At 32.7% G+C, this 25,343-nt stretch overlaps 1 long non-coding RNA gene across 1 annotated transcript; it reads right to left on the bottom strand.

Moving 5' to 3' along the window:
- Positions 1-2,732: 2,732 nt before the first annotated feature.
- On the bottom strand, positions 2,733-24,976 carry LOC115835108. The gene is made up of 3 exons (XR_004030028.1): positions 24,966-24,976; positions 19,405-19,411; positions 2,733-2,858 (listed from the first exon to the last, which is right to left on the bottom strand). It is a non-coding gene; the product is annotated as an uncharacterized LOC115835108 (long non-coding RNA).
- Positions 24,977-25,343: the final 367 nt, after the last annotated feature.

The following is a 25,343-nucleotide window of genomic DNA, read 5'->3' as shown; positions in this document are numbered from 1 at the left end:
CATTGGTCAATGGATAGAAAATAAAACACAGAATCTGACCAACATGGCCATAACATTCTATCTATCTATCTATCTATCTATCTATCAAGCATTTTGCAAGTGACATTTCTGTTGCAGTAAAGATAGAGACAAAAGTTTGTTTTGTAAAATTGCAATCTGTTAAAGTGAATGTAGGAAAAGTCAGGAGTTACGAAAACACAGTTTTAAAAACTCAGATTAAAAAATCTTAGGTCATAGTCGATGGAATAACCCAGACTATGATAAGAGTCAGCTGTCCTCCTCCAAACACATCACAAGTACGTGAGTCACTATAAAAGAAAATAATAAATGGAAATAGAAAACTATAAAATTATTTTACATTAGTAGATACACACACAGTCTTAAATAGTACTAAATTGAGTCCTAGAAGACTTAAAAATCAAAGTATATCAGAACTTCATAAAAATATAGATAATTAAATATTAGGCAATTATTTAATAATTTAAAAACTATTGGTTAAAGGAAAGAATCTTCAAATATTCAGAAGGGGAAGTGTTAAAAATAATTTTATCAATTAAAAACTCTTAAATGTAGGGAATAAGGAGGGAGACATTTTTCTTGAAAAATAATATATACTTACTTTGAGCAAATTTTATTGAAGTTATTTGTAAAATAAATAGAAATATTACAATTAACATAATGGTCATAAAGTAATCAGCATTACAAGTTTTATTCAATATAATTTCTTATGCATAGCTAATTACTCCAAAGCCATTCATGGCATTATTTTCTTCAAATATGCTCCCTGTGTTGTATAACAAGGTCCCATGTGTACATGTGTATGTTTTGTCAAAAAAAAAAATGCACTGGACAAGTTCCAAAGGCAAGGAAAACAGTATTCAAGACTATTGCAATAGGTGAGAGAGATTAAACTGAACTCTGCTGAATCGAAAGGCAGGAGAGTTTTCATGAGCTGGGATGAATTAGTGATAAAATAATGGAGGACGCTAGAGGGGAGGTTGTTGAAGGTAATTGGGCCATGTGTGTTTGCTAACTGGTGCTTGTAGAAGTTAGGCTCCTCCTCTGCCATAGAGACTGGGAGATAGGTACACTATCTTTTTCCCTACATATTCCTGAGTTATAAAACTGACAAGAAGCTGGAAGAAGATAATGTACATATCAAACGGGCAAAGAAGGAATACACAATGGACATGTTCTAAAGTAGATATTATAAGAAAAGAGAGACAAAAGAGACAAGCCAATAGGGTGAAATCTTTCTAAATTTTAGTCAAGATGAAGGGAATGTTATGGCTCTGTTGGTGAGATTTTGTATTCTGTTTTCTATCCATTGTTACTCACCTGAATCAATGACACATTATATTGATCACAATGACTGTATGCCAAACTTTGAGATCAATAAAAGTTACGTTTCTGCCCTTCTTCATAATCTTCATCATAAAACAAACTATTCTTTCACCTTTAATTTTTCATGCTACCTTAAAAAGGTATATTGAATTAAATTACAATTATTTAGAATATATAAATTACTGTTCTTTTATCTTAAGTTCAGACGTTCGTGTGCAGGTTTATTAAATGGGTAAACTTGTGTCATGTGGTTTGTTGTATAGATTACTTCATCACCCAGGTATTAAGCCTAGTACCCATTAATTATTTTTCTTGATCATCTCCCTTCTCCTACCCTCTACTATAAAGGAGTCCCCAGGGTCTGTTGTTCCCTTCTATGTGTCCATGTGTTCTCAGCATTTAGATCCCTCTTATAAGTAAGAACATGCAGTATTCAGTTTTCTGTTCCTGCGTTAGGCTGCTAAAGATACTGGGCCCTAGTTCCATTCATGTTCCTGTAAATCACATGATCTCATTTTTTTGTTTGTGGCTGTATAGTATTCCATGGTTTATTATGTACCACATTTTCTTTATCTGGCCAATATTGATGGGCATTTAGCTTGATCCCATGTCTTTGAGATTGTAAAGAATGTTATAATGAACATACGCATGCTGGGTCGAATGGTATTCCTGTGTTTAGGTCTTCGAGGAATCACCAGATTGTATTTTACAATGGTTGAAATAATTTACACTCTCACCAACAGTGTATAATCTCCTTTTTGTCTGAAATCTCACCAGCATCTGTTTTTTTTTTTTTTACTTTCTATTAATAGCCATCTGACTAGTGTGAGATATCTCATTGTGTCTTAGATTTGCATTTCTCTAATGATCAGTGATGCTGAGCGTTTTTCATATGCTTGTTAGCCACATGTTTGTCTTCTTTTGAAAATGTCCTTTGCCCACTTCTTAATAAGGTTGTTCGTTTTCTTCCTGTAAATTTGTTTAAGTTCCTTACAGATGCTGGATGTTAGGCATTTATTGGTTGCATAGTTTGCAAAAATTTTCTCCCATTCTGTAGGTCGCCTGTTCACTCTTTTGACAGTTTCCATTGCTTTGCAGAAGGACTTCAGTTTAATTAGATACTATTTGTCAATTTTTGCTTTTGCTGTAATTGCTTTTGGCATTTTTGTCATGAAATCTTTGCCCATTCCTGTGTCCAAAATGGTATTGCCTTCATTGTCTTCCAGGGACTTATAGTTTTGTATTTTAAATTTAAGTAGTTATTCCATCTTGAGATAACTTTTGTATATGGTGCAAGGAAGGGGTCCAGTTTCAGTCTTCTGCATATGGCTAGCCAGTTGTCTCAGCATGACTTATTGTACAGAGAATCCTTTCCCCAGTGCTTCTACTTGTCAGGATTGTAGAAGATCTGATAGTTGTGGATATGCAGACTTATTTCTGGGCTCTCTATTCTGTTCCATTTGTCTATGTGTCTGTTTTTGTACCAGTGTCATGCTGCTTTGGTTAATGTAGCCCTGTACTACAGTCTGACCAAGAGTAATGTGATGCCTCCAGCTTTGTTCTTTTTACATAAAATTACCTTGGCTATTTGGATGTCTTTTGGGGTCCATATGAATTTTAAGATAGTTTTATTTTGTAGTTCTGTGCAGAATCTCAATGGTAGTTTAATAGAAATAACGTTGAATCTATAAATTCCTTTGGGCAGTATGACCATTTTCACCATATTGATTCACCCTATCCATGAACATGGAATGTTTTTCCATTTTTTCGTCATCTCTGATTTCTTTGAGCAGCAATTTTTAGTTCTCCTTTTAGACATTTTTCACCTTTGTCTTTAGTTCTTTTCCTAGGTATCTTATTCTTTTTTTGGCAATGGTGAATGGGACAGCATTTCTGATTTGGCTTGCAGCTTGACTGTTGTTGCTGTTTAGGAATGCTAGTGATTTTTGCACACTGATTTGGTATACTGAGACTTGGCGAAGTTATCAGTTTAAGGAGCTTTTGGGCTGAGAGTGTGGGGTTTTCTAGATATAGGATTATGCCATCTGCAAACAGGGATAGTTTGACTTCCTCTCTTCCTATTTTGATGCCCTTCATTTCTTTCTCTTACCTGATTGGCCTGGCCAGGACTTCCAATACTATGCTTAATAGGAGTAATGAGACAGGGCATCCTTGTCTCGTGCTGGGTATCAAGGGGAATGCTTCCAGTTTTTGTCCATTCAGTATAATGTTTTCTGTGGGTTTGTCATAGTTGGCTCTTATTATTTTGAGGTATTTTCCTCAATACCCGGTTTATTGATAATTTCTAACATAAAGTCACGTTGAATATTGTCTAAATGTTATTCTGCATCTATAGAGATATTGATGTTATTTTTGCTTTAGTTCTGTTTATGTGATGAATCAAATTTATTGATTTGCATGTGTTGAAACAAACTTGCTTGGTAGATATTTCTCCATCCCTTTATTTTGCGGTTATGTGTTTCACTGCATGTGAAATGGGTTTCTGGAAGAAACCAATGGATCTTTGTTCTTTATCCTACCAATGGATCTTGGTTCTTTATCCAGTTTACCACTCTGTGTCTTTTTTTAATTGGAGCATTCAGCACATCACCTCTCCAGCAAGGATATGGTGGAAATAACAAAAATAGAACTCAGAATATGGATAGGAACAAAGATTACTAAGCTATCAGAGTACATTGAAATTCAATCCAAGGAAGCTAAAAATCATGATGAAACAATGCAAGAGCTGACAAGACAAAATAGCTGGTATAGAAAGTACATAATAGACCTGACAGAGCTGAAAAACACACTACAATAATATCTTTTTTAAATATATATTTTAAAAAATACTCATATTTAATCAGCATCATGAAAAGCTAATTTATTACATGGCTTTTAAATATGTTTTAATTAAATGGCTTCCCTTGAGTAGGATAACACTACTTATCTAGTTGTCTATTTCAGCATTGTAACTTCAACACTAATTAGGATCAAATCCACATGTATCAACACTAACCTTGAATGTAAATGCCCCCAATTTGAAGATATTGAATATATAAATTACTTTAACAAAATGCATATTTTATAATGCTTGTTCTTGAAAATTATATGTCTGTATTTGTTTACATCTCTATTTATACTATCTTATAGATATACTTTTTCTATAAAATTCTTAGAGGTATTTTTACATATATACAATAAATTTCTTGTTATTGTTTTTGTTTAAAATTAATTACTAAGGTGTTGTTGAAGCAAAATTATTTAAGACTGATAAACATTTGAAACTCTTACTAGTTATGTTAGCAAAAAGTTCTTTTTGTTTATAAGCAAAATGTTGCTTCCTAAAAAATGTTGTATTTCTCTAATATTTTTATTATTTAGAAATTGTTTTATATTGATTTCCAAATATTTTAAAGGCTTCGTGTTTTAAAACTCTTCTTTGAAAATAATTTAATATATTTTCTAAGAAGGTGTGTGTGTGTGTGTGTGTGTGTAAAACTGTCACTGCCTAAAGTAAAAACGTACTATTATATCTTTTTATTTGAAACAGGATTATACTGGTTTAATAATACTCTGGATATGTCTTTATATGTGCCTACATGCACACATACGTACTTCAAATAAGAATGAGAAAATTAAATAATAATGATTTTGTTTACAAATAGTTATTGCCATGTAAGTCGTGATCTCATGTTGGGATGTCAAAATAAAACATGGCATATCGGTTGACAACAAGCACATTTAATTCTAACTCTGTTGAATAGCAATTTTAGAGTAAGAATATTCAAATTAATCTGAGCCATAATGTGTAACAAATTTAAGCAGAACTTTTAGCACATCAGTACCTACTTAATTATAGTATTATTGTTGTTATAATTAATGTCATTGTTTTCTACTGGACATTGATCTTCCACTTTTAATGCTATTTTTTTCCTCTGTTAACCTGAGAAAGAATTAGAAAACTCAAAAATCTCTTTTCCTGAAAAGGACAAAATGTATCTTTAAGGACATTAAAACTTTATAACCCTAATTTATCAATGCTGCTAAAATACATAAACTCTTCTCTGCTCATAAACTTGAACACTTAGGCTAAAAGAAAAGTTAAAGCACTGAATTGTGTCCCTCATTCATGAGATGCCAAGGAATCATAGGAATTTTGCCAAATTCCAGATGGCATACTGCAAATAATGAGTGCAGCCATATTTAGTACCATTGATTATTTTCAAGTGAGAAGGAATACCCTGTATTGGAAGATAAATACTTTAAAAAAACATAAAATGTTCAATGTTATTGTGGAAAGACAATAAAAAATAAAAACAAACATTGATCTGCTCCTTGGTGTTGAAGTTACAATGCTGGAATAGACAACTAGATAAGTAGTGTTATCCTACTCAAGGGAAGCCATTTAATTAAAACATATTTAAAAGCCATGGAATAAATTAACATTTCATGATGCTGATTAAATATGGGTACATTTTCCATAGATCACACATATGCAAATAAAATTTTGGGAAAAATTTAAAAATTTGAGTAATGTTGAGAATTGTTTTACGGTTTATTTTCTTTATGCCTGTTTTGCTGAAATCTTTATTCCATAAATATCTTACAAGTTATTATTTAGATCATCTAATGCATAATATCAGCAGGTCAAAATAATTATTAGGTTGGTGCAAAAGTAATTTTGGCCATTACTTTCAATGGCAAAAACCTCAACTACATTGCAAGATATTTACCATGTCTTTTTCAAAATATATTTTGTGCGTGTGTGTTTGTGTGTGTATCTCTGTGTGGGTTTATTTTATTGCTTTAGATTTTGCTATCCATCTTATACATAATACTAATGAGGTGCTTTTTTTCCTCTCAAACTTAATGCAATACTTATATACAGATCTCATTCAACAATTATTATCTCGTGATTTTAAACAGATTCACGTGCCAGCAAAGAAAAGCATCTCCCAATTTCCAGATGTGTTTTAACTCTTAGATTTTGAGATTTGTCTTACTTTAAAATGGTCAAAATGTAAATGAAGTACTTTCAATATCATTAATCAGAGCACAAACGTAATGAATCTTATCTAGAACTGACTAACCAGAATGGTGACCTTTTGGAGGCATTTATTTATATATACACATATATATGTACATATATACATATATATGTGTATATGCATATATGTTTATTCATTTATGTATATGCATATATGTGTATTTAACATACCTATGTATATATTTTATACATATACATACATATATGTATATATAATATTCATATTTCATAAATACTTTAAAAAGTATGTTAGCATAACTCGCTCTGTGACTGATACAGTGGACCCCAAATTACTGTTTTTGCAGCAATTTTCCCTATTTCTTTATCTACAGAAAACAGCTCAGAGGCAAATTTAGCAAAGACAGTTTAATGGGTGAATTCCATGCCCCTTAGGCAGTTTTTATATCAGTATCCACATTATAAAGGCATGACTTATGTGAAGGCCATTGAGATTTCTATTGTTAGAATAGTAATTTGTTTCAGGGCAGAATGACTAGCAATTCTTATACAGTCTGTGAGCTATGGCAGCAATAATAGGAAAACATTCACATGGTCCATTTACAAGATGAGGTTGCATGAAGTCCATCTGATTACATGTAAGTGGTTATTAGAATAGGTTCTCAAACAAGAGTCATAAGAGAGCTACAAGCTTTTCTGCCATCTATTTTCAAGTCATTTTATGAGAATTGTAGTTTCATGCATATTGGGCACTTCATTGTCATTGAATTTGGAACAAAAATAAATGGCACATTCACCGGCCAGTTACAGACTTCTTGGTTCAAGTGTCAATGCAGGCTGTACTATTATAATAACAAAGAAATATTAGAACAGGAAAATAGCTATTGATGACAATCACTTTCTTTTTGACTCTATAAAATAAGAATGTTAATTCACTACATATATCAGAAGCTCTTATGAAGTTCTAAAGATAGACATGCTTTGTTATAAGAAAGGCATGCTGTAATTTATCAACATAAAGCCTCAAAGTGTGTAAGTCCTTGGGTGGCTGCAAAAGAAAACTGCAAACGTGCACATACAAAACTAATCAGAGTATTCATGTAGAAAGACAAATGTAAAAGAACATTGTTTTTGTCATGCCAAGACGCAAACATCTACATTTCTTAGAATATGTTTGCTTATTCATTCATTCTGTTTTAAGACCTCTCTCCCCGACAGCGATCCAAAGGCAAAGTGAACTCACAGAGAGTGACTCCTGAAATAGTGAGAGCTCCTGTGGTTTGAAAAAGGCTTCCAGTTGGCCTGAGTAAGGCACTACTGAAAATTATTACCTGAAAGTATAAGTTAAAGAATCAACTGTAAGCTTTCAGAATTCTATTGTAAAAAAATGCTCTTAGGGTTGTATTTATCTATTTTTATTTATGTATTTATTATAATTTTTAATTTGGGGATTACATAGTAGGTGTATATGTGAATGGAGTACAGGAGATATTTTGATAAAACCACATAATATGTATTAATCACATCAGGGTAAATAGGGTATTCATCATGTCAATCATTTATCATTTGTTTGTGTTACAAACATTCTCATTCTACTCTTTGAGTTATTTTAAAATGTACAATAAATTATTGCTGACTGTAGGCATGGTGTTGTGCTAGCAAATACTAGATCTTATTCATTCTTACTATATTTTTGTATCCAATAACCATCCGCATTTCCTGTTCCCCCACACTACCTTTCCCATCCTCTGGTAACCATTATTTAACTCTCTATCTCCATGAGTTCAACTGGCTTAATTTTTGGCTCCCAGAAATAAGTGAGACCATGTGGTTTGCCTTTCTGTGTCTGGCTTTACTTAGATGTTAATATTAACCAAAAGTTTCCATTAAATGTATGAAATTAAGTTTTAGTAGTTTAAAAATGCATAAACATATCAAGGTGTAGTTACTTCAACAAAATGTAATGCTAAGGGAATAATTGGTTAAATATTTTATAAATTTATCTTTTATTACTGATATATTTTTTGAAAACATTTATATCAATTGTCTATTCAAGAGAAAAATTATGTATTCAATTTACTTATGGCCTGAATTATTAACACCAAAACTGCATTTTAGTTGCATAACTGAACCAATAAGCCTTCAAATTGTTAAGATGGAAGGAAAAAACAAAGTTAATTTTTAAAATATCTTCTAAATAAACACCTAAAGCAGTCAGAATCAATAGAGAGAATAAATTCAATACAGAGGGTAAAAAATGTACAGTGTTCTGGAATATTTACTTCAAACACCAAAAGAAATTTGATATGAAAATGACAAGTGGTAAATCTAAATTAAAATCCTAGAATCCAAAAATTTTAGAGACAAATAGAAAGCAAATATTTTGCTACTTTTGCAGCTGCTAGGAAAAAAAAAACACCTTTCTAGAACCCAAACAGAAAAATATATATTTTTTCCATCTATGGTAATTTTAGTGTCCTCTCAAAAGATAATATAATAGAACAGATACGTTATTTTCTTAGAGCTAGAATAGATATCAAGTTTTCATCTAGATAATCTTTCATAATTGTTGTAGATAAAGTATATCTTCCTTGCTTCCACAGATGAAATAATCAAGATTCAGAAAGGCCAGCTAGCCTATCTAGTCACTAAGTGGAATTTTCCTAAGATCAAAAGATATCTATTATTTCTTTAATGTGCACAGAAACAAGAAAGGTGAATTAAAGTAAATTTTACAGTATGGGTATAATTGTTTTAAAAAATATCTCATTTAAAAACTTAATTTTCTTTTTATTTTTTCTATGATATATATTTAATGTTACTTTTAAATAGCTTAGTTCAAAATTTAAAAGCTCGTATGTACTCTAGGTACATATTTTAGGTACGTACTTTAGGTACCTGTATTTACGTAGTCCTAAATTTGCACATAATTATATGCATTTGGTAAATGTTCAGTTAAAATAAATTGTAATTAAATAATTATCATGCACAATCGAGTTCAGAAATATAAATGACCTCTCAAAATATAAGTAAATATTTTTCAGTATAAAAAATGTCAAGAAGAAACTCCTTTGCTTATGTTACGTTTCTACTAAAATCTCCAGATGACTAATACACAGAAAAAATTCATGAATTTCCTAAGATCATAATCAATTTATACAAACCTTTTGGCAAAAAGGTTTACATAAACCTTTTTGGCAAATATATTAAATAAATGATTGAATTATTTACTAGTCTGGATATCTCTGTAATGACATAGAAATTGTTGTTTTCTATAACAAATCAATCAAAACCAATATCTAATATGTTAACAACTTTGAAAATATATTTTCTATGGGAAACATAATTTAAGACCAGCTTACTTCGTTGACTCCCTTGAAATTAGTCCTACAATGGAAAAAATATCACTTCCATATTTTACAAGTGTACTGAAGCAGGCACAAAGAAAAGGTGGTCTTATTTTACCAATTGTTGAATAAAAATGGGAACTACATTTTTACCTAAGCTATCCTTTTTTATATCTTTAAAATTAAGTAGCATTCTGTTTTTTTCAAGTACAATAATCACTCTTTTTTTAGTACAATAATCAACACAGTAAATACCTGAAAATATCAAGATGAATTTGAAAATTGGAATTTTTGTACCTATAGAAAATTTAGCATATATTAAATTATAAATGAGCATACTATTTCTTTATCCTAATTAATTTAGAATTTCTTTTTGTGGGAAAAAAATTTTGTTCCCTTAAGCTTTCTTTCCTTTTTCAATGAGGACTTGGTAGACAATTGTTATCAAATTTTTATTATAATATAATATACAAATTATATGTGTGTAATACAGCTAAAAGTTGTAACACTTTCAATTTAAACTTTGTTATGTAAAAAACCTAACAGTAACCACTCCCACATTCTTGACAAAAAAAAAAAAAGGAGACAAACAAATTGGAAAATCAATGAATTTTCTTGGACACATCAGTTGTTTGAGGTCACACAGAATCCCCTTAATCTCCAAAACTGGAGTGATATGTTGCAACAAATAATCACAGCTGAGATCACGTGACACGTGGAAACCATTTATTATAAAGCTACCATAATCTAGATAATATGGTATTGGGGAAAGCATAGACATATGGATCAATGGAAAAGAGTACATGGCTCACATAAATAAGGTGAACTGATCTTTCAGAAAAGATCAAGGCAATTCAATGAGAAAAGATATAAGTTTTAGCAATGGTGCTATAAAATCGTAAATTTTTCCACATGCAAAAAATTAAAACTTTTTATATGCAAAGCTATGAATCTCAACATTGTCCTTAAACCTTTTGTAAAACTGAACAAAGTTTGGATCATAGACCAAAATATAAAATGACAAAATGTAAAACTTCCAAAAGAAAACATAGAAGAACGCCAAGTTGACCATAGATTTGGTGACAAGTTTGAGATATAACAGCAAAACAAAGTAATTACAGAAAAATAAGCTGCACATTTTAAAATTAAAAACTTCTGCTCTGTGAAAGATACTATTAAGAGAATTTGAAGACAAGCCACTCACTTGGAGAAAATATATGAAAAACCTATGTATGATAAAATAATTGCATTTAAATTATACAAAGAATGCTAAAATGCAACAATGAGGAAAAAAAGTCCAAATTTAAAAATAGGTAAAAGCTATAAACATACTTTATCAAAGAAAATAATCGTGAAAAGAAGCTCAATACCATTTGTCATTAGATAAAATTATATTGTTGCAAATGAAAGCAACAGTAAGCTAGTACTACACACTGATTTAAAACATCAAAATCGAAAGACTAACAACACTAAATGTTGGTGATGATGTGGAACAACAGCAACTCTCTTTCACTACTGGTAGGACTGTCAGATGGCACAGCCCCTTTGGAAAACATTTTGAAGATTTCTTGTGAAGTTAAACATAGCTGAAGATCCGACAGTCATGTCCCTAGATATTAACTGATTTGAAAATGTACGTCTATACAAAACCTGATATTTATAACAATTTTATTCATAATCACTGCAAATGAGAATCCAAAATGTTTTAACAAGTGAATGAATATACAAATTGTATTGTTCATATACAGGAGTATGAATGAATACACAAATTGTACGTTCATATACAAGAGTGTTATTCAGCAATGAAGGGAAGTGAGTTACCAAGCCATAAAAAGACCTGAGTGAACCTAAAATGAATACTGTCAGGTGAAACAAGTCAATGTAAAAAAAAACCAAAAAAACAGACTATATGTACTGGGATTCCAATTATACGACATTCTGAAAAAGGTAAAAAAGAAAAAAACTCTAAAAATGTCAGTTATACAAAATAAATAACCATGAGTTCATGTTGTTATGATAAGAGATCAAATGAAATTAATAATTGGAGAAGATACACATCTCCTGTATAGCAGAATTCTAAATAAGGTAGAGACTTCCTCCAATGAAAAGGAGGACAAATCCATAGTTTGTAAGTGTAGGCTATGCATAGTGGTTTCAAAAAGTACAGTATAAAAAGGGTTAAAAAATATAACTTTATAGTGGAGAAACCCAACAAACACTAGCTTAAACGTGCCATCAAGATTAACATCAATGATGAAAAACCTACTGATAATATGTACCCTTAATATGATGTGATGAAAACACCTTTACATCTTGTCTTCCTCTCCAAAACCTGTAACTCTAGTCAAACCCTGAGAAAAACAATAGATTATATAGAGAGGTATCACACAAAATATCTTACTACTCCTAAAAATATCACTTCTCACAACACTCAAGATCATCAAAAACAAAGACAGTCAAACTGTCACAGCCAAGAGAAACTGAAAGAAACATGACAACTAAGTGGAATTGTTAACCTAAATGTGATACCGTAAAAGGCAAAGTACATTATTTATAAATTGAGGAAATCAGAATAACCTATGGACTTCAGTTAATAACAATGTATCAGTATCAGTCTATTATTTGTAACAAATAAATTAATCATTCTAATATAAGTTGTTGATAACAGGGAAAATTAGGCTCAAGGCATATAAGAATGTTTTGCACTACCTTCCCAATTTTTCTATAAATTCAAAACTTTAAAGTAAAATGTCTTTAAAAACAAATCCATTATCTTCATCAAATTCTTCTCAGAGACTTTGTCAAGTTTTCAGCTAGCTAATAAACATATATAAGTTTATGAAGGTATGCATACATTATTGTTAAGTCAAAGCATTTATTCAAAGAAATGTAGCATTTTTTTGTTTTTCTCTTTTGCTCTTGCCACAATAGCTATAATAACATGTAGGCTTATTCTGCTCTGCTACTAGCCTCATTCTCAGTTACATGTGCATGCTCACATTCTTCCAATTAGAATCACTAGCTTAAAAAGAAGGTCCAAAACAGTAAGAAATTTCTGTGATACAGAGATGCGAGAAGAAATCTCACACAGTATGTGAGTAAATATCGGGTGCTTTTGAAATAGGTTTGCCAAGATATATCAACGAATGAACTTAAATAAGAATGGGACAAACAGTTGCCTTAGGGTTAAGCTTCATGTGTTTATATATTAGGTTGTGTTCTTTGTTACATATTTTCTGCCCTAGAGCCACAAATGACAGTCCCTTTGTAGAACTTTCCTGTTTTGCCAACAGAAAATCCTTGTCCTGTATTTCTAAAGCTGTCTTCTTTTTCATTCATTGTCAGAGGATGAAGTGAAAAATAGAAAGGAAATATTACATGGACTATTGTCATTATTTAGAAATTGACAGTATATTTTTAATTTTGAGAATAACTAATGATACTTTAGCTTTTGCCTTCAGTAACAGATATGCATTTATTTGTGGGATTAAATCATAAAGCGACTTTTTTCTTAAGTAAAATCAACAATATATAATATTTAGTCTTAAAAATAAAAAACAATCCATAAATCTGTGTAGGGCAAATTCAGACACTCAATGTTTTGATTTCAACTTGCTCTTTTACAAAACGCAAGGTGATAAGTGTCACTCTCAGTCACAGCGAGCTGTAGCCGTCCGAAGATTTTGGTTTCACAGAAAATCAGTAAGTCAGTTTTGTCAACAATATTCTTTTTTTTTTTTTTATCTTGTCACTCTCAGTCAGAGCAAGATGTAGCAGTCCAAAGATTTTGGTTTCACAGAAAATCAGTAACCCAGTTTTGTCAACAAATTTTCTTTTTTAAAAATATTTATTTGTTTATTGATAAAGTAATTCATTATTATTTTTGAAAAAAAATCCAAAATGCTCTGCATACATGTTAATGTAGGTTAGGCCATCCAAAGGACAAAGCAAAGCATCAACATTAAGTCATGGGCTAGGATTATACAAATGAGAACAAATATAAGGCTTATGGTACTTGTTAGGTAAACACAACCAAACTAAACTGTACTTCAAGTTTGTTTATATCAGCGTATTAAAGCTCACGTTAAAATGGTGTCCATCTTTTCTTTTAAACAGGCACAGACTCATTTGCACTCATGTACAAATATACCTAATAGCTTTCTTTATCTTGTAATATAAGTACAATTCCTTGCTTCTTTATGCAACCCCCAAAAAATATAGAATGAAGTCATTAGAAAAATATGAACCTTTCTGAATCTATATTTTTAATTTAAATTAGAAAATACAGTTTAGATCATATGATACATATGGATTTCAAACATATATTATCTGTTTCTAACAGATTATTAGATACAGTCTTTATTTTGGCTGAAATGCAAAAATATGACTTTCTTAATAACAGATTAATTAAAAATACTTTCCACAGATAGCAGTGCTAGTCCCTAGAACAAAAGGTAAACAAAACTTACTTGTTAGTTACTGCTATTCAATGCCCAGAATATGTAGATCCTAAATCTAAGCCCTTAATATACATCTGCTTTAAAGATAACTGAAAGAGATCTCACATGCCTGGTAATCCTTAATTTTAACAGTTCTGTAAACATAGCCAAAATCTGCTTTCCAATAGAAGTACAATTCAAGGAAACATTGCATATTTGATTTAAACCATCTTACAGTTAAATTCACTCATGACACATTGACTCATAACCGCTAATACATGAAAATAGTTTTAAAAAAATCATTCTTATGTAAAGATGAAAATAAACTTTGTAAACTTGTTCACTTAAAATAACTAATGTTCTGCAGCTGCTCTTTGGTTTGGCATCATTTCAGATGCTAAATATTTCAGTAAATTTGTTCCCAGGTAAACAAAGTCTCCTGTCTAATTTGTTTTTAATGGCAATGGCAAGACCTGAACTTCAATTTTATTTTTTTTAAGTGTCATCACAAATGTTCAAGTGTTCAAAGGACCAAAGATAGTACTTATAAAATTTTACAGGGCTTTATTCTTATTTTTCTCCCCAAATAGTTGATAGCAATAATCAATACCAATTGAGATACCAAAGAGGCAACCTTTACCTGTTTCCCACACCACTTATAGACCCTTGCTAGAATGGTCATTAATACGTATGAATAAGTTTATCTAAATATTATCTAGAATGTGACAAAATGCTGGCTGTAAATTAAATCAAAAATAATTCAAAGGCCTTAACTGAAAATTTCCTAAAAGATATTTGTTGTGCTATTAAATATGATGTTAAATAACAAAAATTAAAGAATCGAGAAAGACTACAACACCACGAAAGTGCATAATAGTGAAGAAAAAAAAAATGAAGCTTCCTTGGCTGTTAGCCAGGTGCACGCAATGCTTTTGATCTGATCGTAGAAATACAAAAAGTACAGGAGAACATTTCTTAAAGTAGTCAAGTATGTTTAAATATTTATCTCCTTATAATATGCAAACCGCCAAACTAAAGTTATGTTTTTAGTTGGTAATTGATTTATTTTTATTTATTTTTTTACTTTAGACGGAGTTTCACTTTTGGTGCCCAGGCTGAAGCGCAGTGGCACGATCTTGGTTCACTGCAACCTCTGCCTCCTGGGTTCAAGCGACTCTCCCGCTTCTGCCTCCCGAGCAGCTGGGACCACAGGCATGTGCCACCATGCCTGGACAGTTTTTCTTTTTTTGTATTTTTTAGTAGAGGTGGGGTCCCGCCATCCCAGCCAGGATAGTCTCGAACTCCTGACCCCAGGTGATCCACCAGGCTCGGCCCCCCAAAGTGCTGGGATCACAGGCATGAGCCACCACGCCCAGCAATAATTGGTATCTCTTAAATCTCATTCCAGTTTGCTAGACTCGAGATTATTAAGACTAAGGAGTTGAAACAAAGGTAGAAGAATCCATTCTATAGTATTCCAAACTATGTTTTCAAAGTTAATTCATTCCTTTGATTCAAAGAGAAAAAAGTTACCTCCTTTTAAAATCTAACATTAGTATGGCTGATGGCAATTACACCAATCTTACAAATTATAAACCTACAGTAGCAACCACAAAATTTTTGCTGTACTAGGATATAATAGAGCTATCCCTCGTGTATTGTTTAGCATATAGAAAGTACTCCAAAAAATGTGCTGGGGCTGGGCGTGGTGGCTCATGCCTGCAATCCCAGCACTGTGGGAGGCCAAGGCAGGTGGACCACCCGACGCCAAGAGTTCGAGACCAGCCGGGCCAACATGGCAAAATCTTGTCTCTATCAAAAATATAAAAATTAGCTGGGCGTGGTGACATGAGCCTGCAGTCCCAGCCACTCGGCAGGCCGATGCAGGAGAATCTCTCAAACCCAGGAGGCAGAGACCACAGCGACCCAAGACCCAGCCACTGCTTCCAGGCCAGGAGACAGAGCAAGACTCTGTCAAAAAAAAAAAAAAAAAAATTATTGGGTGAATGAAAAGGGATTTTGCAAAATTAGGCATCACAGAATGTTAGAAGTCATCCAGTCCAACTCATTCATAACACACCGTCCCCTGCAGTCCCATTTTACAGACAAGAAACTCCAACCGGGAGTACTCACAGATGCTACTGAGATTCATCTCCACCCACTAACTGGAAGCAATCAATTATTTTGGAGTATGTATGTGTCCGACTAAAAAGTATAAATGAGGAGTAACATTTCTACGTTGCTTATTCTGTACTTTTCTTTGGAGTTAATGCGACAACTCCTGTCACTTAGATTAGATTTTACAAGGAAAAAGGAGTCCTAAAGGGGCTGCTTTTAGGAAGTCAGACTTAAGATTGTGCATCTAAGAGTAGAATCCACTTCTTAGAGACTGGGGATGTTAAACGACCACTCAGGTTAGAATAACTAACTGACAGCCAGGAGGAAAACTTATCCTAAAGTTTTTTTTTTGTTTTTTTTTTTTTGTTTTTTTTTGCCTAGTTTGAGTTGCATTTTGAGTCATGTTTAAGCTGTTACAGAATTACTGTAAAAGTTTCAAAGTAATTTTTGGTCATGACCTACACTGAAATTTGAAAGTCACGTCAACAGCATTCTTTATTCTAACTACCATTAAAACTCAAACTATTTTTTTAACAGATTACAATATTCCTCTTAGCTTTTCTTCTGAACACTTACACGTCTTCCTACTGTGTCCAGTATTTCTCCAGCACATGTACCTCTGTGTTTCTCTGCCCATGTACATACCCCTGAAAGTTCAACCAAAAAAGTCACAGAAAAGCAGAAAGAACCCAAAATATTTCTTACACTGCCGAGTTCCCTTTAAGCCTTGAGTACATGCTCCACTACATGGTTGTATTACTGCTTATAACTAAGCTTTCTATGAATTAGACCAAAGTGTTCTAGGTTCTAAATGATGTTTAGATAACTGAATCCTTCTGTTATAGCCAACAATAAAAATGTGATTTAAAATGTTGAAAAGTATAAAATAGTAATTATAAATTAGCAAATGCCCAATTTAAAAAAGCGGTTTTCCTTATACAGTACAAGCAATGGTAATTTGGGTATTATTCACTTTCAGTCACCATTTGCCCTAGATGTACTTAAGACAAGTTTTTAAGCTTGTGTTTTTGGAGTGAAAATTTACATGGATACTCATAATGCTAATAATGTAATTCAGGTATCGAAAAATACATATACATGGTAAACACAAACGAGCTGTAAAAACCCCCACCATTCGCCACACTGCAGGTGGCAGGAAGGAGAGAGAGCTCCAACAGTCCTTGAGGGCTCAGATCTTAGGTCTCCTCAAGTGGGAGCCATAACACCCCTTAGGGTTCCACGGTTGCTGACATCTCGAAGTTTTCGGGTGCCACCACATTCCTCTCAACCAGCCTCCAGCGCCCAAGGTGGAAGCAGGTCGCAGCACGCCAGGTTCAGCCGTGGGCTACATCTGAGTACAGGATCAGGGCCGGGAGCAAGCTGAGTGCAGTCCACCAGGCCAAGTGGGTGGAGTGAGCCCAGTGGCGAGCCCAGTGGCGAGCCCAGAGCGGAGCAAAGCCCAAGCAGGGGTGCCACTGGCTGCAGAGATTGCTGGCTGGTGAAGCGGCACTGAAAGACTCCTGTGTCAGTTTTCCTTTACTCCCAGAAAAGTTTCATTTTAGAAGGTGTATTATACAATATCTTGATAGAAGGGATTTCAGAAACTACCTTTCATTGTTACCTTTTTCTGCATTTCTTCAAAGGCGAAGGTTCTGCTCATTAAAATAAAAAAAGTCTGCCCTCTACAGTAATTTGTATTATTATGTAAACATAAAATATTGGTGCAAAGTCTGATTACTCCAGGTAGTATTAGGAATCATCCCATAATTTTATGTAATAAAGATTTTCTGCTGGAACACCTTAGTCTAAAAATTAAAATAGCACTATTAAAGGAAAATATCTTTTTGCATTGCAGAAAATTTTTATTTAAATAAGGAAAATCAAAGTATATTTAAAATCTAATGAAAAGACATTTTTGTAAATTTCAATAAGTGCTGACTCTTTAATTACCAATTTCAGTATGCAGAAGTGTAAATTAGGTGTAATTTAGCTCAAAAAAGCACATGTATACATGCTATTTTAAAATTACTTACTTTGAAATAATTTTTGATTTATAGATGTAAAAATATAGTACAGAATTTTCTGTACACTTTACCCAGCTTTCCTTGATGTTAACACCTTGTATAATCAAAGAACATCAAAGTACAGGCAGCATTGGGATATCCCCACACTTTTTACTGATGTTTATTCAATTTCAGGATCAAATCTAGGACACTACTTTGCATTTTACTGACATGCCATCTCAGTCACCTCCAACCAGTGACAGTTTTTCACCCCCTTTTATTATTTTTATGACCTTGAATCTTTTGAATATTTCTGCCCAGATATTTTGTAGATTGCCCGTTGAATTGTGTTTATTTAATGTATATTGTGGTTACAGATTTGAGGAAGAGTACCATAGATGACTTCATCACATCATATGTAATGTCAACATGCTGTCAACATGACTTAAACTTGGTGACATTGATCTTGATCTACTAGTTAAGGTGACGTGTGCCATAACATAGTTACTACTTTTCATTCCCATACTTAACATTTTGGAAGCAAGTTAATAAATTCAGATCACACTTAAGGGAAAATAAATTAATCTCCACCTCCTGAAGGGAGAATTATCAAATAATTTGGAGGCAGATGCTGAAACCACTACACTAATTAGAATTATTTTTGGTGAGATGTTTTGAGGCTATGCACGTATTTTGTGTCTTAAAATTTTACTCACCATTCCACAAAATCACTGGAATTGGCTACAACAGTTGTTACTGTGGTGTTCTGATGGTGTTTCTCTTTCTCTAATTGTTTATACATTTATTATTTGGAAATCTTCTGAAAAGAAATCTTTCCTTTTACTCACACTTATTTAATCCATTATTTGTTTACAACAGGATAAATTATAGATGTTATTTTGTTATTTTTGTTATAACCCAATACTCTAGCCATTTAATTTGTTGATCAAATTATTTAGCCTTGGATAGGAATCTCTTTCCAGTTGCCTCTTGTCTGTGTTTTTTAACCTTTCTTATTTTATGGCTCACAATGTATGTTCCTTCCTCAGCCTTAGAATCAAACATTAATAAAAAGAGTCTTTGATTCTTTTCTTCAAAAACTAAGATCTAGGTGCAAAATATGCTCATTGTTCCTGGTGTGTCCCTACTTTTAGTCTGTCTCAGTAGAAAGAGCTAGCAGTCTACATATATTTACAAATCCATGTATATGTGTATGTCTATAAACATCTCTATATTTATCTACAAATACACCTTTTTTCAACTTTTATTTTAGGTTCAGAGGGTACACGTGTAGGTTTCTTACATAGGTAAATGGTGTGTTGTAGGTGTTTAGTTTACAGATTATATTTTTCACAAGTACTCAATATGTAGTTTTTTTATCCTCATCCTCCTCCCACTCTCCACACTCAAGTAGGGCCCCGTGTCTGTTGCTATTTACTTTGTGTCCATGTGTACTCAATGTTTATCTCCCACTTATAAGAGAGAACATAGGGTATTTGGTTTTCTGTTCTTGAATTAATTAACTTAAGGTAATGATCTCAAGCTTCATCTATGTTGCTGCAAAGAACAAGATTTAATTCTTTTGTATAGCTGCATACTATTCCATGGTGTATATGTATCACATTTTATTTATCCAGTCCACTGTTGATGGGCATCTAGGTTGATTTCATGTCTTTTCTATTGCGAACAGAACTGTGATGAATGTATGACTACACGTGTTTTTGTGGTAGAATTATTTATATTCCTTTGGGTGTATACTCAGCAATGATATTGCTGGATTGAATGGTAGTTCTGTTTTACGTTCTTTGAGAAATTCAATTGATTTCACAGTTGCTGAACTGGTTTACATTCCCACCAGCAGAGTATAAGTATTTCATTTTCTCTGCAATGACCAGTATCTGTTATTTTTTGACTTTTTAACATTAATCATTCTGACTGGCATGAGATGGTATCTCACTGTGGTTTTGATTTGCATTTCTCTACAAAACTTTTAAATAATAATTAGAAACTATTCTCAAACTATTCTAAAATATGAAGGGGAGGAAATGCTTCCAAACTTATTCTGGGAGGCTACTATAACCCTGATAACAAAACCAAATATGAACAAAAAAAGGAAGCTACAGGCTAACATCCCCAATAAACATGATGCAAAAATCCTTAACAAAGTACTAGAAAACTAAATCTAACACCACATCAAAAGGATTATATGTTATAATCAAGTTTGATTTATCCCAGGGGTGCAAGAATGGTTTAACATATGCAAATCAATAAACATAAAACATAACATCAAAAGAATAAAGAAGGAAAGCCATATGATCATCTCAATAGACATGGAAAAAGCATTCGATAAAATTCAGCATCCTTCATATTAGCCATAGAAGGAATGAATCTCATGAATATTATAGCAATACATGGCAAACCCACAGCTATCATCCTTAATGGGGAAAAGTTGAAAGCTTTTCCTCCAAGAACTGGAAAAACAAAATAATTCTTATTTTCACCACTCTTAGTCAACACAGTATTTGAAGTCTTAGCCAGAGTAATTAGGGAAGAGAAATAAATAGTGTTTAAATTAAAAAGGAGGTACTCAAATTGTCCCTGTTTCCAGCGGACATGTTCTTATGTACAGAAAAACCTAAAAATTCTACCAAAAAATTCCTAGAACAGATAAATGAGTTCAGTAAAGTTGAGGGCACAAAATCAACATACAAAATCAGGAGAATTTCTGTACCTCAATAAAAAAATCAGGGAAAAATCAGGAAAGCAATCCAATTTACAACAGCTGCAAAAAATACTCAGAAATCAATTTAACCTAGGAAGTTAAAGATCTCTACAATAAACATTACAAAACATTCATGCAGAAAACTGAAAAGAATACATACAAAATGGAGAGTGATCTCTTGTTCATGGTTTGGAAAAATTAATATTGTTAAAATGACCACATTACCCAACTGATCTATAGATTGAAGGTAATCCCTTTGAAAATACCAATGACATTTTTCACAGAAGAAAAAAAGTCATGAAATTTATATGGAACCACACAACACTTCAAATAGTCAAAACAATTCTAAGCAAAAAGAACACATCTGGTGATCACAATACCTGACTTTCAAATATACTATAAAGCTATATAGTAAATAAGACAACATGCATGATACTGGCATAAAAAAAAACATATTGATCAAAGGAACAGAATAGAGAACCCAGAAATAAATTAACGTATTTACAGCTAACTGATTTTTGGCAAAGGCACCAAGAACACACAGTGAAGAAAGGACAATCTTTTCAAAAAATGATGCTGGGAGGACTGGATATCCATATGTAGGAGAATAAAACTAGACCTCTTCTCTCAAGTAAAGAGGGAAAATTTATATCAAGTAAAAATGAATTAAGGGCTTAAATATAAGACCTGAAACTATAGAACTTCTAGAAGAAAATGTGGGGGAAATTCCTCAGGATATTGGTGTGGTAAAAGATTTCATGGATGAGACCTCAAATGATTTCATGGATAAGACCCCAAATGCACAGGCAACAAAAATCAAAGTATGAAACTGTGATTATATCAAACTAAAAAGTCTCTGTGTAGGCAAAGGAAACAATCATCAGAGACAATATGCAAAATGAGGGAAAATATTTGCAAACTATTCATTTGACAAGGGATTAATATCCAGAATATACAAGGAACTTAACTATCTCAACAGGAAAAAAAAACCTACAAATAATGCAACTAGAAAATGGGCAAATTATCTAAATAGATATTTCTCAATGAAATCGTATAAATGGCCAACAAGTATAAGAAAAGGTTATAAATATCACTCATCATCAGGGAAATGCAAATCAAATCATAACAACAGTGAGATGTCATGTCTCCCCAGTTAGAATAGCTATTATCTAAAAGACTGACCACCGGTCCCCCAAAAAGTGCTGCAGATAATGCAGAGAAAAGAAAACTCTTATACACTACTGGGGGGAATGTAAATTTGCACAATCATATAGGAAACAGTATGGAGGTTTCTTAAAAAAACTAAACATAGTATTAACATACGATTTACTAATCTGACTACTGGGTATATATACAAATGAAGGGAAATCAGTATATTAAAGAGATATCTGCACCCCCATGAGTATTGCAGCACTATTCACAACAGCCAAGACATTCAATCAACTTAAGTGTCCATCAACAGATGAAACAATTTTTAAAATGTGATATACATACACAATGGAATAATATCCAGTCATAAAAAGAAAGATGTCTTGTAATTTGTGGCAACATGAATGAGCTTGGTGGGCATTATGTTAAGCAAAATAAACCAGGCACAAGAAGATAAATGCTACATGTATTCACTCGTATGTGGAATTTCAAAAAATTAATCACTTAGAGAGTAGGATAGTGGTTACTAGAGGCTGAACAGGGGATGTGGCAGGGGAATAGACAGAGGCTGGCTAAGGGATATAAATTACACTGAGGAGGAATAAGTGCTAGTGTTCTACATCATAGTAGGGTGACTATAGTTAACAATAATTTATTGTGTATTTTCAAATAGCTAGAAGAGAGGATTTTGAATATTCCCAACACAAAAATAATAAATTTTTGAAGTGATAGATATGCTGATTATCCTGAATTGATCATTACACATTTCATATACATGTATTGAAAAATCACTCTATATGCAATAAATATGTACAACTATGTGTCAACTAGAAATTTTTTAAAAATATAATTTTAAAAATATAGATAACATATCAGAATTGCCCAAAAAGGATTTACACTTTTAGCAACTGCATTATTGCCTCTAACATATGGTTTATAGATGAAGAAACTGAGGCTGGAAAAGTTAATGAATTTTTTTCAAGTTTATAGAGTTAGAATGGCTATGCTAAAATTTCAGCCTTATTTTTTGTGACTCGCCCAGGAACTCTTACTAACTTTCTGTAATTTAATTGACTTTTATTTGTATACTGACTAAAAATGACTTGAAATTATCCTCCTTTTCTTAACAAGTGACTTCTAGTGAGGCTAGAGATACAGCCAAATTCCATAAATTGAACTCTGTTCTACCTCGCTCTACCTCTGTTCACTAGATCAGTGTTTTTCAAATTGTTAGTCTAACATTAATTTTATGAGTTATGACTTGTCTTTAAAAATAAAGAAAAGATAGAATTTGATACCAGGTATAAAATTAACATATTATTTCAGATATGTATTTACACATACATATTTCTGTACATGCTTGTAGGTAACATGAAGAAAAACAGGGCTGGGTGTGGTGATCACGCCTGTAATCTTAGCACTTTGTGAGACTGAGGTGGGAGGATCGCTTGAGGCCAGGAGTTTGAGACCAGCTGGGCAATGTAGCAACACCCCATCTCTACAAAAAATGAAAAATTAGGTGTGGTGCCATGCACCTGTAGTTCCAGCTACTCAGAAGGCTGAGGCAGGAGAATCACTTGAGCCTGGGAGGTTGAAGCTGCAGTGATCCATGATTGCACCACTGCATAAGGCCTAGGCAACAGAGACATTGTCTTAAAAAAAAAAACAGTGAAAAACAGATTTGTAACTATGAACAAGTATTTTTAAAAGCCAGTGCATTAAATAATGGCATTAGCAATATTAAAGTTTGTTAAGGTAAGAGAAGTAAGAGGAGCCTGGTGTCTCAAAAATATATAATAATTGTGGAAATAAATAAAAACAAGCTTTAAGAAGGCTCTTAATAGGCATGACCTCAATAACAGTACCAGAAAAAACAAATCAGCTATCTTTATAATTTGTTTCATTTAGTCCTCTCAAAAATTCTGTGACACAGGTCTTATTTTATCCCTTTTTTATAGATGATGAAATTGAAGGATGAAAGTTTAAATAACTTGCCCAAGATTATTTAGCAAATAAGAAGGCTAAAACAAGGGCATCTTAAACCTGCTGGATGCCAAAACCTAAGGTCTTTCTTGAAGCCTTGTGCCCTGCTAAGAGGTAATAAGTACTACTCTCACAGTGCACTTTTTCAGGAATACATTAGTGTTAATATATACAAGAATCATGCAATAGGGAAATAGCAGAATGTACTGGTTTTCATAGTTATTTGAATCATGCCAAGCCTCCTGACATATAACTACCTACCTGGTTGGAAACCCATTGCAGGAATAACTAGTTTCAAAACTGATATGGAAAGTTTATTCCATGGAATATTATGCAGGAATTTTATAACAACACAGTTATGAATAGACTAGAACAGAAGCATCCAACATAGTGAACGTATTTTAATATATTTTAAATATAATTATATTAGGCAGCTATTTTTAAATGATGTTATAAAATTATTTAACAACAGAAATAGTGTGACATGCAGAAAAAAGCAAGCTATAAAATAATTTTATCCTATTTATTAAAAATAAGAAGTATCCCTGTACATTCACATCTATTTGGTTTCTGCTTTTGGATAAGAAGAATTCGAGTGAGTCTGGATATTGAGTTTGAGGGATGCCAAATTATCCAAATCTACTTGGTTGCTGTGTTTTGAATATTAAACAGTAAGAGTTTAAAGATTGAAGAATTCATGTGAAACACATCTAATTTTTTTTTTAAGTTTGGATAGTGGGAGTTCAAAAAGAAAATACACACACACACACACACACACACACATTTTTATAAGCAAAGTATGGGGACACAGAGAAAGTGAACCTTAAAGACTAGTAGATTCTCATCATCAAGCACATAATCTGAAGCATATGCTCTTTGAGTGATAAGCAGGGATAGATTCCTGTCTATTTTAATTTTTGTTTCGGTATATTTAAAATTTTTACTGGGTATGTGCAGTTGACTTTACCTTATTTAAATGTACATAAAGGCCAGGTGCAGTGGCTCACGCCTATAATCCCAGCAATTTGAGAGGCCGAGGCAGGCGGATTATCAAAAGTCAGGAGTTTGAGACCAGCCTGGCCAAGATGATGAAATCCCATCTTTACTAAAAATACAAAAATTTGTCAGGTGTGGGGCACATGCCTGTAGTCCCATCTGCTCAGGAGGCTGAGGCAGGAGAATCGCCTGAATCCAGGAGGTGGAGTTTACAGTGAACCGAGATTATACCACTGC

Source organism: Nomascus leucogenys, chromosome 5 (genome assembly GCF_006542625.1).
Source record: "Nomascus leucogenys isolate Asia chromosome 5, Asia_NLE_v1, whole genome shotgun sequence".
Lineage (NCBI taxonomy): Eukaryota > Metazoa > Chordata > Mammalia > Primates > Hylobatidae > Nomascus > Nomascus leucogenys.
Note: the sequence above shows the minus strand (reverse complement) of the source record. Positions and strands in the feature narration are given on the sequence as shown.